This window comes from Sciurus carolinensis, chromosome 12 (genome assembly GCF_902686445.1).
Source record: "Sciurus carolinensis chromosome 12, mSciCar1.2, whole genome shotgun sequence".
Lineage (NCBI taxonomy): Eukaryota > Metazoa > Chordata > Mammalia > Rodentia > Sciuridae > Sciurus > Sciurus carolinensis.
In genome coordinates this window covers 51,771,852-51,778,833 of record NC_062224.1, presented here as the reverse complement: position 1 = coordinate 51,778,833, position 6,982 = coordinate 51,771,852, and the positions used below count along the sequence as shown (strand labels likewise).

The 6,982-nt window shown below is 39.1% G+C and overlaps 1 pseudogene; it reads right to left on the bottom strand.

Moving 5' to 3' along the window:
* Positions 1-418: 418 nt before the first annotated feature.
* Positions 419-993, bottom strand: LOC124961308 (enoyl-CoA delta isomerase 2-like; annotated as a pseudogene).
* Positions 994-6,982: the final 5,989 nt, after the last annotated feature.

The following is a 6,982-nucleotide window of genomic DNA, read 5'->3' as shown; positions in this document are numbered from 1 at the left end:
TTAGCTCCTCAGCTTGGCTATTAGGAATTGTACTGCTACTTATATATTGATGTAACTGCATTAGTGTAGTATGCTAATTTAAAATCTTTTGGATATATACCAAGAAGTGGTATGGCTGGATCATACATAGGTTCCATTTCTAGTTTTTTTTTGAGGATTAATGCTTTCAAGAATGTTTGCACTAATTTGCAGTTTTACCAACAATATATGAACATACTTTTCCCTCTATATCCTAGCCAACACTTATCGTTACTTGTATTTTTATTTAATAAGTTTTTATACATCAGGGCTGTCATTGAAATATTATCATAATTGATATATTAGCACTGGAAAAAGGCTCAATGAAGTTTATTTAGTTCAAATCAGCACTAACAACATAACCTTCCTTTGATGGTTTTAACTCTGCTGTAGGTGGATGTCACAGTTTTGATTTTCTGGATACAAAGTTCATGATGAAATTTATGCATTCTTCTGACAGCAACCTTCCCTGGAGGATAGTGCACTCTTCAGCATTAATGGCATGTAGCTTTTCTTTCTAACTACTTCTGATTAACTCCTTTGAAATCCTCAAGAAATCTGGGGGGAGCTTTGCAAATGCTTTCAGCCTGGTCCAAGCATCTTTCTTGAAAGTTCTTTCAGAAAAAAACTTCAGTAATGAGATCTTGAGCACATACTTCTCCTATTGTTCAATTCTTCATGAAAATAAGCATCTCAACTGCCGTGGTGGGGTCCATTATCTTTGGAAAACAGTAAGAGGAACATCTTCTGGGCTTGGGCCAAGTTCACTAAATGCAGGATGATACGTTGCTTTGTCAGATACATACACAACATCAAATAGCCTGAGATGGGAGATGACAATTCCCACAGGTGGACCATTTACCACTACAATCAGAGGATTAGGAAAATCTATAAAGAGTTTACAAAATCCTTCAGTAAAATACAAGCATATTTACTTGATTCCTCCATTCTACTTGGAAAAATGTTGGAGTCAGAGTAGCAGTGATGAAAAGACAAAATACACAAAGTTTCATGGAAATCCACTTGTGAAATTTTCTTAGAAAAACGTTTGAGAATGCACCTTGATTGTGCCTGCTTAGGGAAAGCCCAATTCAGGGAATTAGAAACATATTGTTACAGCAGAAACACCCTGCATGTTGGAACCACCAAATCCTGGGAGCAAACTGGGTATGAGGAAGAGAGATAATAGCCAAAGTTTCATTGAAATCCATTTGTGAAACTTTCTCAGAAAAGCAACTTGAATTTCAGTCATATTCAACCTGCACGTTAGAGTTCTGCAACAGGAATATATAAGGGGCTTGCCTAGAAAACGTGGAGGTAGAATGCTCAGATGTTGGGGCCAGAGTGGGAATGATGAAAAGAGAAAATACCCCGAGTTTCATGGAAATCCATTCTTGCATTTTCTCAGAAAAATGTATGAGGTTGCAGCTTTACTCTGCATGCACAGGGAAAGCCCAATTCAGGGAATTAGAAGCAGATTGTTACAGCAGAAGCACTGTGCATGTTGACACAACCAAATCTTGGGAGCAAAGTGGGTATGAGGAGTAGAGATAATACCCAAAATTTTATTGAAATCCATTCGTGAAACTTTCTCAGAAAATAAACTTCAATTTCAGCTCTATTCAACCTGCAAGTTAGAATTCTGCAACAGGAAAAGTCACGGGGCTTGTCTAGATAACTTAGAGGTAGAATGCTCAGATGTTGGGGACAGATTCAGAATAATGAAAAGAGAAATTACCCAAAGTTTTGTAGAAATCCATTCATGCATTTTCTCAGAAAACTGTATTAGTGTGCAACGTTACTGTGTTTGCCTAGGGAAAGTTCAATTGAGGGAATTGGAAACACATTGTTATAGCAGATACATGGTGCAGGTTGGCAACATCAAATCCTGGGAGCACAGGGATTATGAGGAAGAGAGATAATACCAAAGTATCATTGAAAACTATAAGTGAAACTTTCACAGAAAAGGAACTTCAATCAGCTCTATTAAACCTGCATGTTACAGTTCTGCAACAGAAAAACATAAGGGTCTTGACTAGAAAACTTGGAAGAAGAATACTCAGATGTTGGGAGCAGAGTGGGAATGCTTAAAAGAGAAAATAAATAAAGTTTCCATTAGTATATTTTCTCAGAAAACTGTATTTGGTTGCTGTTTTACTCTGCATGCACAGGGAAAGTTCTTTTTATGGAATTAGAAACTTGTTGTTATAGCAGAAGCAACATGCATGCTGACACCACCAAATCAAGAGATCAAAGTGACTATGAGGAATAGAAATAATATCCAAAGTTTCATTGGAATCAATTCATGAATCTTTATCGGGATAGGAACTCCCATTTCAACTATATTCAACCTGCACATTACAATTCTGCAACAGGAACACATAAGGGGCTTCCATAAAAAAACTTGGAGGAAGAATGCTCAGATGTTGGGGGCAGAGTGGGAATGATGAAAAGATAAAATACCTAGAGTTTAATAGAAATCCATTCAAGATATTCAGAAAACTGTATTAGGGTGCAGCTTTACTCTGCATGCATAGCAAAGCTCAATTGAGGAAATTAGAAACATATTTTTATTTAATTTATATTTATTGTAAACAAATGTGATACATCTTGTTTCTCTGTACATGAAGTAGAGGCATACCTTTTGTGTAATCATACATTTACATAGGTTAATAGTTTTTGAAGCATTGGATTATTTTTTCTTCCCCTTGCCCCTCCCACTCCTTTTTCCCTCTACACTGTCACTCCTTCCTCCTTTCTTGCCCCCCTCCCACCCCCAATTATGTGTCATCATCCGCTTATCAGCGAGATCATTATTCCTTTGGTTTTTTGAGTTGGCTTATCTCACTTAGCATGATATTCTCCAATTTCATCCATTTCCCTGCAAATGCCATAGTTTTAGTATTCTTTATGGCTGAGTAATATTCCATTGTGTGTGTGTGTATATATATATATATATATATATATATATATATATATCACAGTTTCTTTATCCATTCTTCAATTGAAGGGCATCTAGGTTGGTTCCACAATTTGGTTATTGTGAATTGAGCAGCTATGAACATTGATGTGGCTGTATCTCTGTAGTATGCTGATTTTAAGTCCTTTGGGTATAGGCCAAGGAGTGGGATACCTGGGTCAAACGGTGGGTCCATTCCAAGTTTTCTAAGGACTCTCCACACTGCTTTCCAGAGTGACTGCACTAATTTGCAACCTCACCAGCAATGTATGAGTGTACTTTTGTCCCCACAACCTCGCCAACACCTATTGATGCTAATATTCTTGATAATCACCATTCTAACTGGGGTGAGATGGAATATTAGGGTGGTTTTGATTTGCATATCTCTTATTACTAGAGATGTTGAACATTTTTCATATGTATGTTGAATGCTTGTAGATCTTCTTCTGTGAAGTGTCTGTTCATATCCTTAGCCCATTTGTTGATTGGATTATTTGTATTCTTTTGTGTAGAGTTTTTTGAGTTCTTTATATATTCTGGAAATTCGTGCTCTATCTGAAGTATGAGTGGCAAAGATTTTCTCCCACTCTGTAGGCTCTCTCTTCACATTGCTGATAGTTTCCTTTGCTCATTCTTGCTTTTATTTCTTGTGCTATGGGAGTCCTGTTAAGAAGTTTGAGCCTAAGCTGACATGTTGAAGATTTGGACCTACATTTTTTTTCTCTAAAATGCAGGGTCTTTTGTCTGATTCCAAGATCTTTGATCCATTTTGAGTTGATTTTTGTGCAGGATAAGAGATAGGGGTTTAGATTCATTCTGCTGCATATGGATTTTCAGTTTTCCCAGCACCATTGTTGAAGGGGCTATTGTCGTGTCCCTCGCCCGCAAGAAAGCACGACACAGGAATCTTCCTTCAGCAGTTTAATCAGGACCTTAATATTATAAAACCATGGTTTTTCTTCTTCTTCTTCTTGAGCTGAATTCATACACTTTTATACTCTTGCAATAGCCAATCTACTCCTGCCACTTGGCCTATGTTCATAGGTGCTCCCACTTGCAACAGTTAGCTCAACCAAATATGGGCTTGTTTACCTAGAAAGCACTTCAGGAAACCAGCGCCATCTTATCATGGTGGTGAGGCGGCTCGCCACAGCTCCCCCTTCTTTATTTTATGAACACAGGTGAAGGTAGAGGCCCTATCCTACTGTGCAAAAGTGGCAAATAGTGAACGTCAGTCCCAGAGTGGCGCCTTCTCCGGGCCTAATATCACCTAAGCCGATGCCTTTTTTCGTAGGGTGGGACGTGGACATCAAACCCACATGCAATAGGGCATGCCTTCCTTGAGGTTCAAAAATAAAACTCTCAAGTGCAGTGCTTTGACTCGCATCCTGTGTCCATGAAGACGTAGTGGTATGGAAAACCATACTAGGGGGAGCTTATCCAGCTTATGCAACTGCAAAGGCCTGAGGTAGGAAAACACATCACCCTACTTGCCAATGCTGCACAATACAGGGGCACCATAATGAACACAAGGCATACAGTAACAGTTCTCTCCTCCAACATCATTGTTATAGCTCAAGATCAAAAGTGGAAGTTACAAGACAATAGAAGCCTTAATTAGTACAAGAAATCCCCAGGATGTAAATACACAGTCCTCAAAGAAAAGTATATAGTAATTAGAGCAGTACCCTGCAGACACCTAGCGTAAATGATAATTTTAACTCTAACAGAGATATACTAAAAATGTCACTTATTCCCGTGCCAGATTAGCCAACCACACAGAAGGTGACACCCCTTGTTCAATGGCTAACACAGCTTGAATTAACACCGCCTTTTCATGTGCTTGACGCACTCTTAGCTTGCAAATAAACCAAAGGCAAAGGCAAATGCCTGCAAAACAAATACATCCAAAGATCCCCACACCAACCCATTCTTTAAAATAACTAAAGGCAGAGGTGAGCCAGTTAGAGAACTGACTCAAAGTAACAGGCTCAACACGAGTGTCATTTAAAATCGCAATCTGCAATAATTGTTGATTCATCATCTTCTCAGCTTCTAGGGACCAGTTGCCTGCAAGAAAGGTGGAAATCAAGTGGCTTTGATTCTTTGCTTCTTCATATCTTACTGGAGTTATACACATGTGTTTATGATTCCCAATGCATCCAACTTGTGCAATGTTGAAAAGTTCATCCAACTGTACTTGTAGTAAATCTATCCTTTGATTCGCCGCCAAGATCCCTGATAGGATATGTCTGTTGACACGGTCCTGGGTTTCTAGCACCTGTGCAGTTTGCTGTATGACTTGATTAATGGTTTGTGCTGTTTGAACTTGATTGGTCATGGCTAGAGCAGCGGTAGTGGCTGCAGTAGCAGAGACAGCAATAGCAGTTATTATGGCTGCGGTAATGCCAAAGTCTCTCTTTTCTCTGAAGAAGTTCACCAATGGAAAATTATCTGGATTGACCTCCACTGGGACAGGTACAAAGGTGGGTACCTTTACAATCACAGCAACAGATTCACTACCGTTCCAACACTCTGAAAGCAGGCAGGTAATATTGTCATTAGAACAATTTAAAATCACTTTTGAACTGTTTGATAATAGAAATAGAAAAGGGGGGGCAGGCGGCGAACAATGTCTGTTCAGCCTCAGAATTATCATGTGCATCCAAAGTTAAAAAATTAATGGTAAAAAGAGCCAAAGACAAACGCTCTTTAGGAGTACAGCTTGCTCCTATTCCCCCTTTTTGTCTTTGTAAAAGTTCTTCAATCGTTCTATGAGCTCTCTCCATGATTCCCTGACCTAGGGGGTTGTAAGGTAAGCCATGAGTCAGTTGCACTCCCATAGTGGAGCAGAAAGAGGTGAATTGTTGACCAGTGTACGCTGGCCCATTATCTGTCTTCAAGGAGCATGGAAGGCCCCAGGCAGCCCAAGCCTCTAGGCAATGGGAGATGACATGATGGCCTTTTTCTCCTGCCAAAGCAGAGGCATGCATAACTCCAGAAAAAGTATCTACTGAGACATGAACATATTTTAGGGAACCAAACTCTGCAATATGAGTAACATCCATTTGCCAAATCGTTAGAGGTCGCGAGCCTTGGGGGTTAACACCAAGAGAAGGGAGATGGTGAAATGGAACACAATGGGAACAATCTAAGACAATCTGTCTCACTTCTGCTCGAGGAATAGAGAAGCGCTTACGAAGTGTTTGGGAGTTAACATGAAACTTATTATGAAAGTCTCGAGCACTGTCAAGAGAAGAAAGAAAACAAATTGTGCGGGTAGCGGCATCTGCCCTTGCGTTTCCTTCAACAATAGGTCCAGGGAGAGCCGTATGAGCTCTTATATGTACAGGATAAAAGGGTGCAGAATGGCCCAAAATCAAATTTTGTAACTGAGTAAATAAAGAGGAAACTTTGTTGTTAGGATTGATGGCACCTACAGTTTCCAACACCTTAAGTGCTCCTTAGAGAAGTCCTCTTATTCCCTGGGTTCAGGCTGACTGAGGGCAAAAGATCCAAATACTGGTCTATCTTGCCTTCTGTATTTAATTCCAATCTCTAAGTTTGATCTTAATCATCCAGCAAGCCAGTCTCACCAGTCATAAAGTAAGGGTACTGGGCTTTAACTTTAATGTCCATAACTTTACAGTTATTTACCCTTTTATCTAACTGGAGTCTGCATTAGTTCTGGAAGTTACCACTATTTGTTCTGGTATCTGTTACCACCATTTGTTAGGTGATGGCTTATTATCACAAGTTACCTAGGTTGCGTGTTCTTGAAGCAGCTACTTCTGCAAAACATTAATAGGTAACAGTTTTACAAAATGAAATAAGTAAGAGTAAAAATATATTCTGCTTGTATAATAGCTATTTTGAATTTTGACTGAGAACCACATTATATTCCCTATGTGAGATCATAGTAATTTTACAACAAAAAAACCAATCTTTTGATTATAACTTTAAATAAGCTGAAGTCTGACTTATTTTGGAGTCACTCTAACATGC